The 23,253-nt window shown below is 43.3% G+C and overlaps 1 protein-coding gene across 1 annotated transcript in view; it reads left to right on the top strand.

The window, feature by feature from the left end:
• MECOM (MDS1 and EVI1 complex locus) overlaps window positions 1–23,253 on the top strand; it is a 333,598-nt gene that overhangs the window by 54,889 nt on the left and 255,456 nt on the right. The gene's annotated exons all lie outside the window — the stretch shown is intronic.

Genomic DNA, 23,253 nt, shown 5'->3' on the forward strand with positions numbered 1-23,253 from the left:
GCGCTGGATCCTGTGGAAGAGCAGAGAAACAGTGGGTTTTGGTTTCTCTTAGAAAAGGTGGCACTTGGTTTCCCTGGCCATGCAAGCAAAGGGGCAGGTGGTTGAGTGCTTGCAGTAGCACCAGCTCTTTGCTTTAGCTAAGCAGGGCATGTGGCTAAATTATAGTTGTTCCCTCCTGGCTATGCTCCTGGAGAGCAAAACCCCCTTACCTTTTCTTCCTGCTGATGTGCTGTTGTGGGGACAGGTGGCTGTGGCACCTGGCAGAGCCATCCCTGTGTCCCTGTGCTGAGACTGGCACCCCCCTGTGCTCCTGCTCTCCCCAGGCTAAGGCAGGAAATCTCTGTTGGCTGCAGCAAGGTGCATTATACTCTCTTCTTTTCTCCTGGTTCATTGCAATCTTTTTATCCTGTGGTAATTATACTTCATATTGATAAAGGAAAAGGGCTGTGTAGTCCTATACCTGTATCTTAAGTAACTGCACATGTTTTATGACATCCAGCCATCGCTGGGAAGTAAGAAAAGTTTCAGTGTTTTGGTTAAATCCATTCTTTGGACTCCTGCACGAAGTTTTCCGTAAAGTCTTCCTGTTTACCCCAGGTGAGGATCTGACTCCCTTCTTTGCTTTCAGTTTGGCACTGCCACTAACTCCAAACTTGAGATATTTTCTGTTTCTGTTAGGAAGAGGGGAGGGGTGGAGGGGGAGGAAGGAAATTTCGAGGAAAAACTCCAACTTCTACATTTATGAGAGTGATTTTAATAACTTTGAGTTGCCTGTGCTAATCCTTTAACAGGAAGGGGGTCTGAGAACCGACCCAACCTCCTTTCCTTTCATTCGATCCCAAAACACCTGCAACTCTCAGCAGAGTAATCTATGAATCACTGTGTCTGTCGTCCACTTATTGTCTTGTCTAGTGCACTCCACGGTGGAACTAATCAACAGCCCTGAATGAAGCATTGCTCCTGAGCTGAATTCCTTAAAGCTCCTGAAGTATTCAGCAAGGAGGAGAAATCTTTTAGTATGATTTGCTCCACATTCCAAATTCATTTATAGAAAGAGAATAGATGATTAACAACGGGTCGAGAGACACAGATTTAGCACTGCTTTGCCCTGACCTGCCCCGAGTTACTCCTTCCACTTCCCAGGCTGCTCTAATAAGATGGGTTCAAGGAGTGGGATGGCAAAAGCTGCTTGAATCCCCTGCACCCAGCCGTCTTAATTTGGTTTATTTGCCTTAATGAAGAAATCTGGGTCCTTAATCACAGGTGAACGGAAAAGGTCACTTGCCACTCTGACAAATGGGTTTACCCTGAGCTGTTTGTGTCGGGCTCACAGATAGTGTGTTTTTTTTCCCCTTTTCTCCCCTGCAATGAAATGCCAACGTCTCTGCGGCACCTCCTGTTGCGGCCATTACCTGTGGTGCCTGGGCTGCCTGCCAAGGAGCACCCTCAGTAGCAACAAAAGCATAATCATTTCCAGTTGGAAAAGGCTGAGCTGTGGTAATTTTCCTCTTTGAAAGCCGCAGCAGCCGAGCTCGGGTTAAGCAGGAGAACGTTTGGTCCCAGGACAGAGCACAACGAGGGTACAAAACTTCGTCATCTGCAGCAGCCATTTGGGAAGATTGTGAGGTCCCCAAATATGTTCTTCATCCACACTGAGCAGTGTCCAGCTGACCTCTGCAGGGGGGGTGGCCAGGAGGAGTTTTGCAGTTTGCAAATGCCTCTCTTTTGCTTAGGTATGGGTGGAAAATGCTAACAAAATGGGTGCAAAAGGAGTAAGTAACATCTCCTAAATGAACAGGTGGTCTGCAGAGGTGTTCAGAAGAATGAGGGGTGTAAAAAGGGCACCCTGCATCTCCCAGGACTGGCCATGCTGTGCAGCAGTACATTTTTAGGGCACATTGCAGGCCCTTTCCCAACCAGTGTAAGCCTTGAGCTCGCTGACCCTCGCTGCTGACTTTAGTAGTAAACTGTAGCAGTAAAACCATGCCTCCATCCCGATGTACTGCTGGAAGAAGCCAGCTGAGTGGTCTCATGCAAACCCTGGCTAGTGGCTTACTCCAGGAAATCCTTCTGCGGCCGGTGCAAAAGGGAAACCATTTCAGAAAGCAGCTTAAGAGCTGAGCAGGTACGTGCGGGGAAATCGTTTCTTTCAGGTAGGGCTGAAAACCTCGATCTGTGTAAAAGACAGAGAGCACTTAGAGCATGTTCATGGTGATGTATGTTTATCACCACATGTGAGCTTTGTGGACATGTGGGCTGTGGAAAATAAAACCTTTGAGAAGCGGCCCAGGAGGTTTGCAGAAGTATCGCCCATGCGGAGCGGTGTTCAATGTCAGCTGAAGATGAAACTCTTCTCCAGGCCTGGGTGCTCGCAGACAGCCTTGCTGGCAGCCTTCTTGGGTCACATAAAAAATGAGTTGGGTCAAACCACAGATGTGCTGACTGGGTGTTGAGATGCGCTGATGTTCACTTTGCAGGAAAAATGATGTCTCTTTTACTTCACACTTCTGTTTTGAAACAAAAAGCAAGGGGGGAGCTGGTCCAAAACAGAGCTTTCCAATTTTATTTGGCATTTAAATTCTGCTATTTTGGAGTAATAGTCAAAAAGATAAAGCTCTATCCTGCAGAAATGTCCTTGGACATGGAAAAATGCAGCAGACAGGTGACTGGCAGGAAGCGAGAGCGGCTGCTCCCACGCAGATGCAGACGACTAAATAAGTTTTGAGATCATCGTTCCTGTTCAGGTCTTTTCCTTTGATTCTTCAGATTATTTTTGTGTCAGAGGCAAATAAGAAACAAAGACAAATCTGCAAAATGACGGGCCGGGGTTTATTGGAGCAGGAAAATAAACCATTCACACTACTTCCCGGTTTGCCGTGAAAGGCAAAATCATTCACAACGGTGAATCATGGCAGCCTCAGCTGCCTGAAATGACTGCTTTCTGGAGTTAAATTGCTGCTGGAATGCATGGACTAAACAAAGATGTTAGCTCTGTTCATTTACAAGTACAAGTTTTCTTTAGCTTTGCTTTCACATGTACTTTTGCAGTGCCAATGGATGGCCTTATTTTCTGACAGATGACATTTAAGAACATCTCTGTGTTTCCTTTGGGGAGCTGTGTAATTTTAAAGAGAAAACCCCATCAGAGATGATGAAGAAACGCACTCAGTCCCATCTCCAAGAGCCAAAATGACGAGATAGACATGGGCTGAACTTCTTCAACAACTGAAACTGTTGCTGGTGAAAGAGTCTGATTTTTCTCCCTGACATGATCATGGACTTTGGAAAGAAAACCGCTCCTTCTGGGAGAAAGCATTAATTCATCCAAGTTTTCTGTGAGAACCTCCTTGGCATGGACTTTCAGAGTCAGCTGGGTACCAGTGACTTTTAGAGATACTAAAAGTACTGTAGAGGAGCTGAATGTTACATCTCTAGAATGTATTTTTTGACAGGTCTTATTCCTTCCCAGGTGTTGGTGAGAGGAGATAGGTGGTTTATCACAACAAAAACATAGCTCCTGAACTTCAGCTGTTTGGACTGAGCTAGGTGGGGGAAAACCTTTCAGAGTCCAGATTTAACAGCAAATAGGTGCTTCTCCAGCACAGCAGTTCCTGCCCTTCTGGCTCCTGGGCATGTTGTCCCTTGGAGTTTCATACCTTTCTCTGGCTGCAGGGAGCAGAACCTCTTCCCTGCAACCTGACCAAAAGTTTCTCACTCTGTTCTACCAAATTTAACCTGCATGTGCATGGGCAAAATATCTGACAGGACCATCTGCTCTGATGCCTTGTCGTGCCAAAACTTTCCATTCCTTCCAGTTCACAGGCTCTCCAGGTGGGATTTATCTGCTATAGGTGCCTATGAGCAGTCCTACCACTGAGCAGATAGTTTAAATTTCTTTTGTACTTGACAGACAGCTTGTAGGATGTCATCTCACCTCAAACTGGACATCTAAACTGAGTCCCCTAAACGGTCTCTCCCAGGACTCAGTTTCCTGCAGCCTGGGTGAAGCTGATGTGGGTACTGTAAACGTCCAGAGCCGGTGGTGGCGGATCCCGGCGTAGGATGTGTGCAGACAGCAGAGGGTGCTGGAGTTTTTTCCCTTTCAATGCACCTCCAAGGTTGCAGGATCATTATAACCTAAAATCAATTGGCTTTTATTCTGATTGCTGAACACACAGAAGCCAGGCAGGTACAGCAAGAGAGGAGGTACTGAACTTGAGTTAAATGGACAATGTCACCTCCAACGTCACACCTCTGCCAGAACTTCTGTATCTGCCAAACCAGTAAGTGAAAACTGAGATTATCATGATATGAATCAACAGATTTTATTTTTTTATTTTTTTTTTTTTACTAGGATTTTCCTTTCTTAAAACATTTTAGAACCTTTTCTTTTTTCCCAGAAAAAAAAAAAGCCTCTACAGTCCTTTATTTCAGAGAGTCAAGAGTCCAAAAAATTTTGCTCTGACAGAAATACAACTTGCAGACATCCTCAACCTCGAGCAAGTTGCCAGGGTAAAGTTTTACAAATCAGAGTAGCAATGTTGTCAGCTGGCATCTTGCAGCAACATCCAGATCTGTACAACTAAAAAGCTTCACCCAGACTGGCAGTCCCATGGCCAGGGCTGCAGGAAGCGGTCCCTTCCAAATGTCAGTGGTAAGACTTTCAACAGCAGGATTTAAAAGAAGCAAGGGTAGCAAACCAGGGTGCCAGGCTGTAAGACTGGAATAACTCCCTTAAGCTCAACAGAGCTTAAGTGACTTAAAACTCTCAAAGCCAGGCTTTCTCCATCAGCACATGGATGCACTGGTTCATTGCAGAATAAGTCTGAAATTCAGACTTGCTCTTCAGATCCCCCCCAGGTATGCCATGAATGAGGAGCTTGAGGGCTGTGTTTTGGGCTGTTTCATGTGTGCTGGCACATGTGCTAGAGTTTTTGGTGGTGCTTGTGGCAGGGAAGGGGAGCGGGTGTAGAGCAGCAGCTGCTTCACCTTCCAGTTAATGTATCCTTACATCCATCCGTGTTTAAAAGCAGAAATTTCACACCCCAGGTTACCACTTCAGCTGATGTCATAGCCAGGATTAAAACTTGGGAGTGACTGGCTTCTGGCCTATTTATTAATCTATTAAATCACAGAGTCTCTCTCGCTGGTTACTGGGATTGCTTGGCAGCAGCCAGCCCAGCCCGATGTCTGTTGCTGGCTGCGTTACCACATCAGCTTGGTTGCCAGCTCAAGGGCATCCAGTCAACAAATGTCTTATTTTTGGATTCTCCCATTCTCCCGAGACCACTGCTATGAAGAATGACCTCCCTTACCTCATTCACCTTGTTTGCTGTTCCCAGCCCAGATAGTGCTGTGGCTATTGCATGAGTCAATCGTCCCGTGGAGCGGTGGTCTCGCCGTGATGTTTTCTTTAGCATTTGAACCAGAGCAGTGGTTGGCATCTGCAGGACGGTTCAGATGCACATAGAAAAGTCTATATTTTAGTCATGTTAAAGCTATGACTAAGCTAACAAAAGTCAGGAAATCCAAACTGAAGACTGACAGGTTGTCCTTGGATTGCCCTGCCGTGTCTAGGCAAGGGATGGCGGCACACATGGGATGGAGCATTGCAGTCCATGAGGAGGTGCTTCCCTGTACAGATGTTCTGAGGGGGGAAGAACTGTACTTGTACACACACAGTTAGGACTTTGATGGGTTAATTGGTCTTCTTTTTAAGGTCAATGTATTCTACTCCAGAAGTTAACTTGTTTGTTTGCAAAAACTCATTTTGCAAAGATCCTCGCGTTGAAGTAGAAATCTTCAGATCTGAAAGCCAGGGTGGTTTCTCCACCTCTGAAGGGTATGTACACGACTGTCTCTGGCTCATGGGACCTTTTGCACAGCAACACCCAGAAACTTCTTCCCAGTGCAAATAGGCCATTTCCCCATTGTCATTTTTTGTAGCCAACATCACTTCTCTATTTTGATTTTTTTTAATTTATTTTTTTTCTCCCATATTTGTTTATAGGTGAGAGCCATCTTTAGAGAATGCACTATGGGAATCCAAAATCTTCCAGTTTGCCTGCAGTAGAGAGTAGTAGAGTCACAGATTCTTATGCTAAACTATGTTTTTTATGAGTAGTTGGAAGGCCTCATCTCTGTTTCTTATTAGAACTGGTAAAATTATTCAGATGAAGTTAATTTTCATAATTTCCAAATTTCTGGTTCTGTTCCACAGTGTAATTCTTTAAAAATGTTTTGCTTCTCTCATTATCAATGTAAATGGGTAATTTTAATTTTCTTTCCTTTTGACAACGTTGCACGTGCAGCGTTCGGTGTTTATAGCTGTTGCTGAGCGGACTGACCCAATGTTGGGGTGGAATGGCTGGACAATTTGATGCAAAAAAGAATGACATTTAACTATAGGATTGAATTTTGCAACCTGATAAGCAGCAGCAATCCCAACGGGATCAATCCAGGCTCTCCTCCTGGCACGCAGTGGGTCCCGGCGGCTCTCCGCTATCTCTTGGGGCGACTGGGAGTTACAATTGCCCTGCAACTTCCTCCCCTCTCCTTGCAAGGAGAGGATGGGAATTTGCTGAAGGCTTTTATCAGCAATATGCATCTGCCCCCATTCTCACTCAGCAGCTCTCGCCAACCAGTGGGAAAAGTCGGGCCAACGTGTAATCTGCTCCCAGCTTGCTTCCTGCTGCCGTGCCCCAGGGATGGAGGAAGCAGACAAGTGGCCCTGTGTGCTCTCTCTTTGCCAGGCCCAAAAGTTCAAGAGGCTCAGGGAGACAGAGGAAAGTTACTTGCTCTCTTTTTCAGGGATATTGCATATTTAATGCTGGAATATAGTAAAAGTCTGTAAAGATGAGTTATATGGGACAAAACTCAGAGGAGTCTTACACCTTCAAGCTCTTTGGACACCTGCTGAGTGAATTTTGGCCACTTGCTCCGTACAATCCGATGTGATATTAAGGTGCTATCTGAAGAGTCTCCCAGTTAGATGAGGTGTCTTCAGGTTTCAGTTTGTACTTTTGCTCCACCTGCAGTTTGAGTGTACCTGGGGCCACCACTTGATTTGTTTCTTTGCCAGTTCAGAAAGCTTTAGCATCAAGATTTTCTCTCATGTCTACAAAAGTTGTTTCTGATGAAGCGTGGGGTGGAAGGGACATCTCTACTCCTGGTGCATGTAATTTAAATAAGTTTGGTAGAAGCTTCTGGATATGAAAGACTGATATACAAGGCCAGTGGGTGAACACAGGGAGTGTGATGGGGTCCCACAATGCACTGGAAACCACCAGTGAAATGCAGAGCAGAAGCTGTGCTGTTACAAAGCACCATGAGCCCTCCAGACATGGACAATTTTCACTATTTATCTGCAGTCATTGGTGCAACAAGGTCTTGATCCCCAGATAAAGCCATGAGGTGCAACTCTGGTATAAACAGGAGGAACACAGTCTCTCGCCTCTGCTGGTGTATGAATGGGAGAAAACACTAATTGAGACAGAACAGCCATGTTTGCTCAGAACTAGACATTTGAACTAGAACTGAACATTAGAACTAGAACTAAAGACTTGTTTTCCTGTATTTTGAAATTTTTTTTTCCCCAAAGCAAGATAATTGGTGAAATCTTGCTTCCATTTAAACCATAGGAGATTGATCTTGGACTTCTATGGTGCCAGAATTTCCCTCCATGTGTTTTTTTAACACCTGAGCTTACGTAGGGTTCAGAAGAAGGCATCTGCAATTAGAAAGTTGCTCCCAGCCTTTCTGTGTTGTATCAAGGTCTGGAGTTAACAGGGCAGTCACAAAGCATGGCACATAATGCATTTCTGCATTAAATACACCCACATTATCTTACATCCCAAGCAGCCCAGATTGTCAGTAGACAATTATGGGTTTTGCTGGGTTTATTTTGATTGGCCTGCTCTCAGTTTTCCATAGTGGTACTCTATTTGTAAAAACAGATCATTAATGATAACAACAGATGACATGTGTCTGAAATATGGGGTGGACGAGGGAGTTAGTTTTTCTTCCTACTTTTTTTTTTCCTGAGTGTCTGCACTTTGACAGCACGTTTGCCAGGCTGTCACTTGGTTGAGAGATCCACAAGATTAGGACCTCATTGTGTGAATGTTTTCACAGCACTTGTTGCTGTAAAGAATCTTCACACTTTGGTGGATGAAATCTGGACTCCTAGACACAAACTGTTAAGAAGCAATCATAACAATTAGCTAATGTGTCAACAATTAGCACTTTCCATCAACCGGCATTGAGTGGAACCTTCTTCTTATCCATACGCAGACAAAAATGCAATGATGTAGTAAAGAAAAGCAGTGAAGTTGGCTGGGCTTGTCCCTTGCTGTAGCCAGCAAGCTCCCATGGGCATTGTTTACAATGATTATTCTTCCATTATGATGTTATTGCACAGGTCAGGGGTGGTAGCTAGACTGAAAATAAGCTTTTTTTTTCTTCCCCCTTTTTTTTTTTCCTTAAACTCTTGGCTGCTTTTACAAAAGTACAACAGAAACAACTGCTGTGAAAAGGTCAGCCAGTAACAGTACTTTAGTGTTTAACTGGTAAATATTTCAAAATAGTATTTCTAATATTTTACCATTTGGAAGTTTTTCAATGCATCTCCAACCCAGTGCGACTCAATCATTGTAAGATTTTCACGGTCTCCACTGGGAATTCTTTACAATGGGTACATTATGGTCTGTTACTGTATCTACCACCAGTTGGTCAGAATTTGTTTTAATATCTTTTTATATGGTATGTTACTGGCAGTAATATAAAATGCTCTGTTTTCTCAATTATTTTACGTATCTCCATATGTAAGCACTGAAGAGAACTAAAGATAGTTCTTCTGACATGACCTTGCAGCCACTCATACAGTAGCTTCTTAGAGGACGATGCATTTGACTGGAAAGAAGATCAGTGTCTTCTCCAAGGAAATGACTTTTGGGAATGTTTCCTGTAACAAATGGTGCTCATAGCAGACTACTGTGAGATGAACATAAAGCACTGCAGCATCAGTGATGGTTTCTCTGGTTAATTTTGGAGCTGGAGCCAAAGTGAAACCATCTTAAAAACAAGCAGTACAGTTTCTAAAAGTAACACACTGCTTGACTGCCAGCCAAAGCGATTGATTTAAAACAGGGCACGGTGCTGGAGCACAGCCTCTTCTGGTACAGCACCCTGGGAGCCACAGTCTGGACCATGTGTGCATGTTTAGGAATTATTTGACAGCTCAATAAAGAAGGCGTGGCAATATGAACAAAAAGGTGGTTGTAAGAATGCAAATAAAACCAACAGTAATCAAAGTTTACTGATTTCTCTAAGTGCAGCATATGCTGTAACAAGGGGAAAGGACGACTCTGCGGTTTAGGGGTAGATGCACCATCTCCCCCGCTTTTCCCAAATCTCCCTGGGACTGCAAACACAAGACCTCAACGTGCCTCACTTGCCTCCTTCTAATCCCAGTTCTTCCCTGTCCCTTCCTTCCAGTCTGGGACATTGTGATACTAAACAAATGTTTGAGATTTTTGGAGTGGCAGGGGGCGGGGGAGCATAATTACACTAAGGATTATTAATATGGGAAATATGGTCAATAAATGTGAGAGGGGTTGAGTAATACAGGAACATTCTTTAAAAATTCTTTAGTAACAGAGAGGGCAGAGTGCCACAGACAAAGAAAATCCTCTGAATTGCAAGTGTGTTCTTACGGGTTTTGCCAAGACGAGGACAAACCCCGTCCTTTCTTCCCGCATTAGAACTCCTATTAAACGATACACTTAAGCATGTTTTTAAATTCTGTTGACATTTGAAAGCACTGTTGACTTTAACAGGACTTAAGCACCTGTTCATGGTTAATTGTGTACTTTCAGGGCTTTTCTCAAAAAAAAAAAAAAAAGATGGATAGACGTAGGCATGTGCTTAAAGTTAAGCAGGTGCTTAAGTGCTATGCAAAGCTCAGGCCTTAGAACTGAGTCTAATCTCTGAAGTCAGAGGATGGCTTTTCCCTGCAGCACGCAAGTTGTTTAGGTGATAAAATGAAGACATGAGAAATATCTACAAGAATATTTTTTTCAACAGCACCCAGCGACTGGTATCAGCTGCCGACACCTGAATTACAAAATTAGTTTACAACCAGACTAAATGTACTAAACCAAAAGCTCTCCAAACATTTCCAGCTACAGGGGCAGATAATATCACTGAATAACTCTAACTATACGCTGAAAAAAGCTATTTTTTTTCATTTTTGCATGGATACTAGAGTTGCTTCGGGCCAGTGCAGGGCTTGATCCCCCAAGTGAAGCAGGATTGACAGCCCTCAGGTGAGATGGGAGAGGAGACATGTTTTTTTTCCTCTGAGAAAAGGCTGCTTTGGCGTAAGCAGTGATTGATGGCTCAGAGAAAACAGTGCCAGAGGTGTCTTTCCTGCCTCTTAGCCTGAAATTAGGCAAAAAGCTTTTGGGTGGTGGTGGGATTACAGGGACTCGTTCTTCTCCAGAGCTGCCCTGGATGTCCCTTCATCTCCACTCCTTGTCTGAGAGGAGCAGGCAAGGGTTCTTCTCTCTTTCTTTCTCTTGGTTCATATTACAAGTTCCACCACATCAGGGACTGCCTTTTTGGAAGGTGGTGAGTAATGCTCAGTGAAGTGGATCCTGCCTGGGACTTCTAGCTAGTGCAGCAGTGTGCTGATCTTGGCTGGGGTAATCTTCTTCACAGTGACTAGTATGAGGCTGTGTTTTTGATTAAAAAGTTATTAAAAAATACTAAAAAATTTTAAAAAATAGCCAAATGAATGTAGATTTGGGGATCAGAATCTTACTTTAAAGTTAAAAAATAGTACCTTGGCTTTTACCCTCCCCTCATATACTGAGCATGGAGGGGAGCAGTGTTTGTGTTTTCTTATGGTGAACATCCCGAAAGATAGATAATCCAAATGGGATGATCTGAGGTGTGGTGTCAGTGTAAGTGTTGACTTCAAAGCCTGGACATGTTCCCACCATCCCTGGAGAAGGCAGAAAAGGGTGATTAAACCTTTCTGTTCCCTGTGAGCCTCAGCTGTCCTACCCCATGCTGGGGCGCTGCTGGCTGGGCTGCAGGAACAGTGCGGGGCTTTGGTAGGGAAGGGTGGTGGCTGGTGCAGATCTGAGGTGTGGGTCCTGCTCCCATGGTGGAGATGGACCTTGAAGATGCTGCAGAGTTGATGGTGATGCACCATGACAAGGCAAATCTAAAAACATGAGTGTTTTGGGGAGTGAGCGGGTTCCCCACCAGTGCCTTGACCATTCATCTTGCCATATTTGGTGGTTTTCTCAAAGCCCCATTTCCTTCAGTACTGTGAGTAAGTGACAATATTGTCTTCTATTAAAAAAAAAAAAAAGGAAAAAAAAAGAAAAGAGAGAAGTTTCCAGCCTTTGTGGTAGCAGAGATAAGCTGGAAAGTGTGAGCCAAAACCATTTCCAAATAAAAAAGCAAATAATTAAAAACCAGCACGCATTTGTAACAGCAACAAAACCCCCCAAGCCCAAAATAAACCAAAAATTAAACTGTATTCCTTGCCAACTGAATTTGGATGGTGGAGGTCAGCAGCACTGTCTTGCTCACGTGAGACGAGTGATGTCCGGTGCAGATTCCCTTTCCCAGGACTCTGGTTGTGATTTAACCCCTTCACCATGAAACTGTGGTAAAGTTAAATGCAGTGGTTGTGGTTGGGGCTGTGGTTGGAGGGATGGATTCCTCACCTGGCTGTAAGGGTTTTTGGAGAGGATGTACATAGGTCAGCTGGACAGGAGGAGTTTTATCTTCGGTCAGGAATCTGGTAATCAGAGCAGAGTGTTTCACACAAGACCTGCCAATTCCTGTCCACACTGTATCACAGATTAATAGGAAAATAAAAACCTTGAAAATTATTGGGGTGTTTTTGTATTCAGATTATTTACAAAACATTCATACAGCAAGCAATCCTTGCCACTGCAGAGACAGGAGAACAAAAACAAGGAGAGCCAGGTGCTCCAAATAAGAAAATGTCAGGAAGGCTCTACGTCTCCGCCGAGCAGCCTGTGCTATAAATTGTGGAAATGCCACCACTGTGACCTGGAGCCTGGGGGAAGAGAATAGTATAAAAATGATAAATCACAGCCAGAGTTCCAGATCTTAATCAGACAAAGAAAGCTGGTTCCATTATCAGGCAGATTTATATAATCGCTTACTAATAACGCTGTCTTCTTCCTCCGGTTTCTTTTAGTGGACGTGGGGTAAGACCCCAGATAACAATCCTGAGGTCACGTCTGTCCTGGTGTTGGAGGGGACCAGTGCTCTTCTAGGCTGAAATTCTGCATCACACAGGCAATAGTTTCCTTGCATTATTCCCTGCTTGAACTAGAGCATCTCTCAGGAAAGCAGTGAGTCCTGCTGCCTTGTGAGTGCAGCATCTGGTGAACTTGCCTGACAATTGTTTTTGGTTGTATTCCTCATGCAGTGTCCCCAGCTCCCAGCCACTGCTCTCATTATATATCCACTTACTTCAGCTCTAGGGATTTCCATGATCAGACCAACGTGATCTTTCTCCCTACTCTCTCTGTAAGCTAAAGAAGCTGTTCCCCACATTTTTCTGTCAAAGGCACACTTTCTGTGTGGAGGTTCCAGACCTCATGGCAATTTTCCAGGAGTATTTTCTTCGGTACCATCACTGTGGCACCACTGCTGTGTCCTAGGCAGGTCCGCCTGCTCCTGTCCATCTTTCAGGGGCAACTGATTCCTCTGCTGACTTGTTGTCTTCCCTACTCACAGGTCCTCAATTTTTGCATCTTCTGAATATTATTGAGGTGCCTTTTCCTTGTCATCCATTAAAAACTCTGATTGTGGTAATGCCTGAAAGTGATTCTTGTAGGAGTCTTGTGAAATCAGTTACTTGACAATTACTTCTTTTTGCAGTTGCATTTAAACTTGTTTGTTGGGTGTGTGTTGATGTCATTCTATTTGATTCCATTATCAGATAAAATATGATTATTTAATAGTAAGGTTATCACTGTATTTCAGTTTCTAAAATATTATCCAAGGATTTATATTATAATATAAATTTATAATATTATCCAGCCAAATATTTTGAACATTCTGTGACCAGGACTCTCTTTGCCAGATAAATATACAAAAAATTTTCCTTTTACTTTGATAGGATCTATTAATAATAAATGCCTATCAATTAGCATTAACTCTAAATGTATTACTTTAATTCCTAAGGAAAAAGCCCTTGTTTGTTAAGGAAATAACATTAGTGTAATTTGTCTGCTCTGATAGCAACTTGATTTGACTTTGCCTGGCCCATCTCACGTTCCAGAACCAGGCTGGATTTCCTTCAGTCCTCTGAAACTGGCACTTTCTTCTTACAAATCCACTGTCACAGTTCAGGGGATGTCTCCTTCAGCTGCCATAAAACTCTTGCGTGCTAAGGTTTTTTATAAGTTAATATAAAAAAAAAATCTGGCTTTCATTGCTGCAATTCCCTTTTGGGTTATTCTGAGATTGGGTCATCACTGAATATTTGTGTGCTATGACATTTTTCCCCAAATATTTTGCAGAAGAATCTGTTTGAGCACTTCTTGCTTCTGCATCTTGTTTTGTACAATTAACTAGTACCATAATTCATATCATTTTTTTTTCCTACTGAACTTGGAGTTTTTCTTGTGTCATTATTTTCCTCTGGCAAATTTCTGTAATTTATAGCTTGAAATTAACATTTATGGTTCTTAGCTTCCCTCTTTTCTGTTGTATTTATATCAGCTCCCACTTCCCCTCTAAGTGACACTGTTTTATAGGTTTTCTGTTTGTTTGGGGTTTTTTTTCCATTTTTTACTTTAGTAGTAACTTACTTTCTCAACTACAGAACAAAGCTTTGTAAACATCTTGTAAATGTTAACTGATCCCAAGTATCATTCCTATACTTGCATTTAATTTCTCCTTTTCCACTGAATGCTTCGATAATTGCTTTCAGCTTAGTAAAACCATCCCTTAGAGCAATAAGTGTGTTAACTGGTGGGACTTTTATTCTTTTTACACATAATGAGCGTAATTAATGTGATTTCATGAGGACTGGGTGTCATCAGCATCCTGCTGTAATCCAGGTCATCGCAGTGCATGAATCCCAGTTGAAACTGTGTTTTCCCAACCCCCCATATTACTTTCTAATTAAATTGGGTATTCTCTGATTGCATATTTTGCTGCTGAGGCCCGTGTAGCCAGTCAGCATATACTTGTGCCAGCTCTGTATTCACAAAAACACCACTACAGAAAGATCAGTGTGTTGGGAGACATCTCTGCACCATCCTTATTTTCCTTGGAGGAAGGAAAACCAATATGGGAAATGTGTGCCCCTGCGCTGTGAAGCGTGCTGTCCAGACACCTGTACATAACGTGGAGTTAAAGAGGGGAAATAATAGGGAAACCATTTCTGTTGTCATTTCCATTTGGATCATCCTCATCATCACATTTCAGGGTGACAGGTACAGAAATAATGTGTGAAAGTCTCTTTCCATGGTGCATTTTGAAAGGGCTGCACCTGCGTTCGAGTAGTTGGTCTGAAACAGGCGTGAGATAAGGCTTTGAGCTGTTTGTGTGTGTCTGTGTGTACCCCTGTATCTACAGAAAATTAAATTATGCTTTAGTGCCAAATACATTTGAGTGGACTGGGAAAGACTCTTGGGAAGATGCTGGGTCTTTTCACTATGATATTTTCTGGTAATTAAACAGTTCTCTATTTTATAATAGTTAGTGAAAATGAGAGTGGTTGGAAGGGTTATTTCTGTCTGTTACTATTAGATTCTCCAGATTTGCTGACCCTGAATAATTAAATGTTTTTGATCACTCTGTTTATATTACCTAGAACTGAAGTAATTCTGATCCTTCAGCAAACTTGAAGCACAGCATGGAACATACTGAAAGGCGCCAAAAGATGAAACATTTCAGTTTTGTGGTTCACATCTGTCTGTCCTGAGACCAGGAGACCATTATAATACACTTAGAGCATTTAAAAGCTCCTCAAGGTTGAAAGCCCTGATTAGGGCAGTATCTGTTCACGTGTGGGAGTCCTGGCTGTGCCAAACCTGGGAGCAAGGAGCCCTCGGGTCCCTCTTCTATGGGAAAAAGATGTTAATGATGTTGGGTAGTGGGGGAAAAATAAGGGGAAAATGTAATCAAGGAAGCCCTGACACTGAAGTGGAAATAGCAATGTACACATCCATCAGTTTGTACTGTTTTTACAGAGAGTATAAAATATTTAAACTGAAGCCATTAATCATCCTGCTCCTCCGTTCTAATCCATGGGAACCACAGGAGGTCACCAAATATGCATTTAATATAAAAGAATGAGAAATACTGGAGGGAAAAGTAGTGTAGCCTAAAAGCTAGAAATGCTTAGAGCAAAAAAAAAAAATATTTCAGGCAGAAATTTTGCTAAAAATCAAAATATTATTTTTATAATGTTCTGTTGGAAAATCATTACATTTTGGGCAGAAATTCAAAATGTATTTAGATTTAGCTAAAAAAAAAATACCTAAGATGGAAATTGGTTTTACTTCTTCATTTTTTTTAAGATAGTGCTGGATAGGAGCATTCTTTATTTTGTTTATTTTGATAAAATCCCAACATTTCTCATGGAAAACAGATGCTTCTTGCAGAAGCCATTGCCAGGTTCACATTCCAGGTTTCCGTCAGGTAATTTTGATGGATGTTTTAAACCCCTCACACCGCTGGGTTTTGTGATATTGGTCCCCAATTTTAATACCTAAAAGGGAGAGGGGAGGGAGAGGGGATGGGGATGCATTTTCCTGCCTTCACTGGATGCTTTGGGTGTTGGCGTGGAGAGGAAATCCAAGGACTGTGGCTAAGCTGCATCTCTGTGATTTATCCAATATTGTTTGAGTTTCCTGGAGTAAGCCTGGCTATTTATTAATTTATTTATTTACTGGTACTATGATGGTGTGTGGAACCAGAGCTCGCTGTGCAGGGAGGGAATTTCTTGGTGGAGGGAGGTGAGGGGTGGCAGAAGCAGATTCGCTGCCCAGCCATGGGTGAGAGGGAGGAAATATTTCCATTATCCAGGGGCACTATCCCATGGCTGCTATAAGAGCTCAGGGGCGTGCAAAGCAAGAGCACAGAGCTCTGCTGTGCCTTGTGCCACCTGGGAATGCCGGGAGAGACAGAACACACGGCACAACTATGGCTTTCCAAAACCTGCTTTCAGCTTTGGCACAATACAGCCACTGTGGAAGAAGACATTAGGAACAAAAAATAAAGCTTGAAGCTTCAAGAACAGGCTGCCAGAATTATTAAGAAAAACATCAAAATGATGCCATTAAAAACAGATGGGGATTCTATAAAGTATTGAAAAGAAAATGTTTAATTATGAGCCTTATGCAAAACCCATCAAAGTTGGATTAATATTATAGTGCTGTTGCTGTAGAGGGTTTAAGTAGTCCGTGGTGGAACATTAATCTTTCGCTCCTTTAAAAATAATGTTTTCCTTTTGTTGATGACAAATTCCATCTCTTCACCGTTGAAATCATATATCCAGATTAATAGCATCTAACATAATGAAATCAAAAGGCACAGGTAATATGGATTAGTTTAGAAAACAACAACAACAAGGGGGAAAAAAAAGCCCCAAGGGGGAAAAAAAGCTTCACTGGATGAGTGCTTTTGTCAACATCACTGTATTTTTTCCTGTTGTCAAAGGATGAAGGGGTAGTTTCTGTTCATAGGTATCCTTGTCTGGGATATCATGTCATGGATGCACATCCATACTGTTTCTAAAAATGTGTCAAACAGAGGATGCTTTACAATTTTTTGGGGTGAGGGAGTCTCGTCTGTCTGGAGTTTCTGGAAGATTGCCCATGGCTGAACAATCTGAACACCTCTGGCAAAAAAGTGGTGCTGTGAACTTGCCTGTCCCAGCTCAGCTGGCTGGAACAGCTAGAAAGAGTTTCTGGGATTTTATTTAATAGATGTATCTGAAGTGTGGAGTTGCTGGTGCAGAGAGGGTTATTTTGGGAATGTAGGGCTGCTTTTTTCACCTCCCCTCACCGTGGCATTGCACTGTCCCACCATCTGTGAGGACTTCGGGGCTGCCTTGGTGGGTGCCCTGCCCACACAGACCAGCCCCTGCCCAGCATTCCCCATCACTGCTGGGATCTGGGCCACCAACCTGCATGAAGAGATTTGCACCCCAGGCCAGCAGTTTCAGGCATTTTCCTTCTTCATTAATCATGTTGAGCTTTGGAGGATTTGGCAAATTTTTTCACATGTGTTACGATGCTTTTGGATTGCCCAGAGAGGTTGTGGATGCTCCATCCCTGGAACTGTCCATGGCAAGATTGGATGGGGACCTGAGCAATCTGATCCTGGTGGGTGGCATCCCTGCCCATAGCAGGGGTTTGGAATGAGATGATCTGTAAGGTCCCTTCCAACTCAAACCAGTCTGTGATTCTCTGATTTTTTTCCCCCAGTGGGGTTGGGCATGGGTGTGAGCTGCTACTTTGGGTTGGAGAAAACTCCCAAATGAAACATTTCCCTCCAGCCTCTGTCATCCTGGTGTCTGAATTTAGACCTCTTACATAAATAAGGTGAGGAGATTTTGTTTCTGTATTTATTCTCATCACCTCTTCTCTATTTAAGGCTGGGCCGTGGTGCTTAGTGCATTAACCCACGTGTTGGGATTCACTGCCCTGACCCTCCATCACGTGTCTTTCCAATGTTTGCAGCCAACTCTTTGTGCACAAAGCTCTACCTGTGCTCTTTAGCATTCAACTGCTTTATCAGTGAACCACAGGGGCAAAAACTTGTTGCTGTATTCGCTTAATACAACAGGAACAATTTTTCTTCTTCCCTTCCACCCCCCCAAAAATAAAATTAAAATAATCTGTGCTATATTGAATCACCAGGTACACCAAAAGCAGGCTCTTATTTTAGCAAAAATATCAACACTGACTGCCAAGACAGATTTAAGGTATTCATTACAAAATATTTTGTCCTGGGCTTTAAGAATAATGCGCTTTCACTACAAAGAAATGGTTACTCTGAACATTGGACTTTTTTTTTAAGTTATTTACAATAGGTTTCAAGATTTAGAATTACCATGAAAGATTTACTTATATTGCAGTTCATGTAAAATTTAAAATCAATAAAGTAAATAAATTTAGCTTGTCCGCCTGAATCGATTTCCTCCTGTGCTAACGCAGCCCTGTAATACTGCACCTCCTTATCTCCCATGTCATCCTCCAGTGAGAGTTCCAGGGTTGCAGTGGTGCTGTGGTATCATGTCCTTTGCCACACACTGTGCCTCTGAGTGGCTCACCACTTTGATATTTCAGACCTGGGTTTTGAGCATTGCCTGCCCTGAATGGGGAGCTGCCCGTGCTGGGAGCCTCCTCCCCCACGGAGCAGCCCCATGGGTGGAGAAAGGGAATACTGCTGCCAAAACAGAAGCAGGTATCTGAGCTTGGACACAGCCAAGACATGGATGGAGAAGAGCTGAAAGGTTCTTTCGCAGGGCAACCCCACAGGAGAGGGCAGAAGGACTGCACTTTTTTTTTTTCAAAGATGCCAATACTTAGGAACAAACAGAGCTTCTATTTTTTTTCCCTTCCTTTTTTTTTTTTTAAAAAATTCTAGTTTTTATTTTTTCCTAATGTATAGGATTTCAATAGTGATTAAAAGGCAATGTGCTCATCCAGCTGTTGCATTGCTGTTTTCCTCAGCATGAGAGATGGGGCAATTGCAGTGTGCAGGAAAGAGGAGAAACCCCCAGTGATGGATTTTTGTTGTATTTGCCCTCTTTTTTATAAAGATGCCTTAGTCAGCTGTCAAAGGTGATCCACCTTTGGGAGATGCCCTGGCATGACTGAAATGCCATGCTGAGGGAAAGCTCTTGGTCAAAAATGTTGTAGCCAGTTCCAGGTTTTACCCTTGGCAGTCTCCTTAGCGCTCCCCACGGAAGCTCAAATGATAACCTAAGCCATGAACCTACCTTGCAGTGCTGTCAAGTGTGCTCAGCAGACACAGCTGCACCATTCATAAGATTTGCAACAATAATAATCTAAAACTGATGAGCTTTAAAAACATTGGATTTACTTATTAAAAAAGGAAACGCATAAATACAAATGCTTTGATTCTGGGTCTGGCAAAAGGGTAACTGTTTTTATAGCCACACAAAACACTGTTCTTTTAAGGGAGTACTCTGGTTTCATGTGAAGTAAAATGTTCCTTTTTTATTACTTGTGAAAGAAAAGAAAATATCAACCCCGTGTGTCAGTGTTGCTGTCGAGTTAAGATGGAGCACCCTTCCGGAAGCTGTGAGAGGGATGTCTATAAAATGTTAGGCAGACTTTAAAGGAAAACAAAAAGGAGAATAGAAAACAGAAGAGGAGAGGGCATAGTGATATAACAATAATAAAAAGAGGAGCAGTTCTCTTTCTGGTTTAAGTTAGGATAAATTGAAGTGAAACCAGTAATGTGCTGAATTTATACCAGTTCAGCAGCAAAACATTTGTGTATGTCCAAAACTCATGAATTTGAGCAAATAAATACAAGCTATGTAATCAGTTTTATTTATTTTCTGAGTCATGTCTGGTGCATGGAGGCAAGAGTCTCCAGTGGAGTTGTCCTTCAGTCCGGACTAATGGTAAACTTGGAGCATTAAATCAGGAAGCTGCAGGATCCCCTGTTTCAGCTCTGCAGCCACAGGCAATTTTGCAGGTGATTTTGAATGTGGTGTGATTCTAGCCCAAATGCAATTCTTATACCATCCTGGTCAGTCTTGGAGAAAACAAGATGTGTTGGATTGGGTGTGTGCATTAATGACCAGGTTTCCCAGATGCAGAGTTGTACAGCTCCCGAGGCTGTTTCTCACTGGAAAACTTGGCCAAGATGTAGGGAATTGGGCTAATTAAGAAGATGTTAAACACAGCTCTGCAGTAACAGCAGCTGACTGGCACGCTGTCTGGAACAGGAGGCTTACTGAGCCTGACTGTCACGAAGCTGAGAAAGGAAGAGCCTGTTGTTTTATTAACTGCAAAACTGTCTTTGATTGCATTAGCAAGGCTCTCCCGCAGCAAAGCAGCCTAATTTTCTGGGGAAGGCAGAGTGGGTGCCCGGAGGAGAACACTGTGCTCCGAAGGTCAGCCCGGGCTTTCATTTTCCCCCCTGTTTTTTGATAAAGAGCTCTATGTTGTCAGAAGTGAGCAGTGGTGGTTGCCCTCCTAAGCACCTACGGATAGGCTTGAACAAGTGCTTAGTTTAAAAACTACTGAGCGTCAAGTCAAGAGACTCCCTGTCCTGTTCTGCACTGCTGGGAACCAGAGCACTTCTCCTGGCACCAAGATAAGGGGAAAGACAGGGTCTATAGTCACCCATGTAGAAATGATTCAGAAATGCCAGCCCAAACTTTTGAGAACTTTCTGCTTTCTGCTTTGCCTATTTAATAAATAGATAAATAATTAATCAATCCCATACAGTGTTAGTTTAAATTCTATTATCTCCTGTTTTGTCACTGAGGAGCATAAGCTGTGCCCCTGCACGGGGTGACTGAGGTTTAATTTTGCAACCAAGAAGTGGCAATGCTCTGCTGCTCTGCAGGAAGAGCTCAGTCCATGCAAAGCAGAAATGCTCAGGACCAGCCAGGAATATTTCTGAGTGTATGTAATCAGCACCAAGCTTGCAGACTTTATTTAAACCTTCAACTTTTCTACACTTAGACTGTCAAACATTTTAAGCCTATCCACCAAGTCATCCCTTCCACTCCTCTTGTTTAGTTTTGTAGAATTTGATTTTTATTTTTTTCGCTAGATTTTTTTTTTTTTCCTTTTCAAGTAACGAAAACACCCTCTCCTCCCTGGGGCAGGTAGGGGCACTGGTGTCAGAGAGGTTTTCCTCTTCAGCACAAAGATGCTGAGCTGGTTCCCCAATGCTTTAGCTGTGCCTTTAACTCAGCCACCACCACAGTGACTTCTGCCCATCATTTCACAGAAATATGAAGCTGTGATGCCAGTCACCATTTACTGACAATACCCTGTGGTTAATCCAGTATTTCCTCTGAGAGGCATGATATGATAACAGATTGTGGTTTTAATTTTAATGGCTACTAATGTGTGATCCTGTGTGCTTTGGGGTCCATTAATTAGGATGTGAGAATAGCTGAAAACAGATAAAGGAATGTGTCAGGCTGACAAACTCTTGTATTACTAATTTTGCCATATCGAGTATTTACATTGATCCAGCTGCTGGACTCCTGTATACACTCCTCCACCTTGAGTTGTAGATGAGATTAAAATCATGTCTCTGCTCATCTTTCTCAGGATGGAGAGAGAAGATATCAGAGGAGGGATGTGATATCAAATAGGCAACCTTGGTTTACAGAGATGCCTGGTTTTCTTGCTCCCATATGCACAAACCCAGCCATAAATATCAAATTCTCACAGTGTTTCAATCTTTGGGTCTTATCCACATTGAACACTGAGAAGTTGTTTTGAACAAAATATTTATGCAAAAAGTGAAAATGTAAGGTAGGATCTCAGACCTGATTAATTTAATTGTCTCTCTAGAAAGCTGTAAAGTTTACTCCCCAAAAGTATTCCCTCCTGGCACTAAAGAGAGCATAAAAGTCAACATCCATAGTGCAAGGAAAATACGAGGGGGTAGAGCAGTGGAACATATGGACTTGGGGCAAACTTGGCTTGACCCCGCTCAGTCCTTGGTTTCCCTGTGACTGGAGGTGATGTAAGGGATGTTCCCATCCCTACCACGTGCTCTGGGAGGCAGGATGGAGGATCTTAGTGATGTCTGTGGGCAGAATGACAGGATTTGTTTTCTGAGCTGCAGTTTTTGCTCTTATAACAGAGTTTGGAACACAAATAGATTTAGAAGGTTTTTAAAGTTATTATTTCAGTCATTTTATTGCTCAGCTCCACCTGCTGCCATTTCAGCTTGATTATGGCTGTTTTCTGTCCTCCCTTTGTATGTGCACACTCAAGTCCTGTGCGATCCCGGGTACAAGCGCATCCCTCAGAGCTGTCGAGTTCCTCTCGGGCCAAGGGGCTGGAGCTCAGCATTTCGCAGGGTTTTTCTGCGCTATCTCCAAAATCAGCCCCGCACCTCCTCCTCCTCGTTTATCAGCCAGAGCACACAGATAACATCCTCGTGACGTGGCCCTGACCTTTGTCAACCTTTGTTAAGGCTCCATCTGAAGTCCGGCCGAGTGTTTGTAAACAGGATGTAATTAAGGCTGGGAACTGACAGCGCCTGATGGGAGGACAATGCGGAGCTGGCGGGACCCGGGCTGTCAGATGTCCGCCCGCATTGTGCTGCCGGTGCCGTCGTGGTAATTGGTGTCCTCTGGCCGAAGGAAGTGCACTCAACTCGGATTAATCTGCCGCAGTGCGGAGGCCATCCCTGCGAGCCCGAGTGTTTCCTCCGATAAACCCCGCCGGCCCCTCGGAGCGGGGCGGAGGGAGCCGGGAGGGAGCTGCGAAAGCCGAGACCGCGGTGACAGGTGCCCACCGAAAACTGGGAACAGGAAAGGTGTGGGGGGGAGAAAAACTGGCAAAGGCAAGACGTCTTCGCAGCTCGCCTTATCGGCCGGGCGAGCGGGAGAGGTTGTGGCTTTATCGCGTCCCGGGGCAGCCGGAGCGAGCGCAGGAAGATGAGCGAGCAGAAGGGATGCAGATAACGCCGGCTGCGGGACACGGCTGGATCGGGCGGCGGGAGAGCCCGTGGCAGCCTTGGGGCAACAGTTTGGTCACACTTTTTGTCCAGGAGAAAGTTTAAAATACGATAAATATATATACATGCATATACGTTTATATGCATAAGTATAAAATGTGTATGTGCAGATACGCACACACGCACATAAAACTAAAACTCACAATTGAAGGGAAAATGTTTTCCTGGCTTTTTAGTTATTTATTATTTTTTTAATATCCTGATCAGGTTTTATAGCTCATTTTATAGTCCCGAACTGGTGCATAGATGAGAGTAGAATTGACTGAAAGTAAGACTTGAAGCCAACTATCCCATTTTGTTTGCTCGCTGCTTGTCCAGGGATGAGGAAGAAGCTTGGCTTTAAAGTCTATTTTTCATCACCTAAAATGAGCAAGTATGTTTCAGAGTATATCCCTTTAATTTTTCACGTTTACAGGCTGACAGATGTCTGTCCAGGTTAACCTAAAGTTAGATACATATTCATGGGTGTGCATTGACTTAAGAGAG

The sequence above is a fragment of the Pipra filicauda genome, unplaced genomic scaffold, assembly GCF_003945595.2.
Source record: "Pipra filicauda isolate LSUMZ 115617 unplaced genomic scaffold, ASM394559v2 scaffold244_size1468961_pilon, whole genome shotgun sequence".
NCBI lineage: Eukaryota > Metazoa > Chordata > Aves > Passeriformes > Pipridae > Pipra > Pipra filicauda.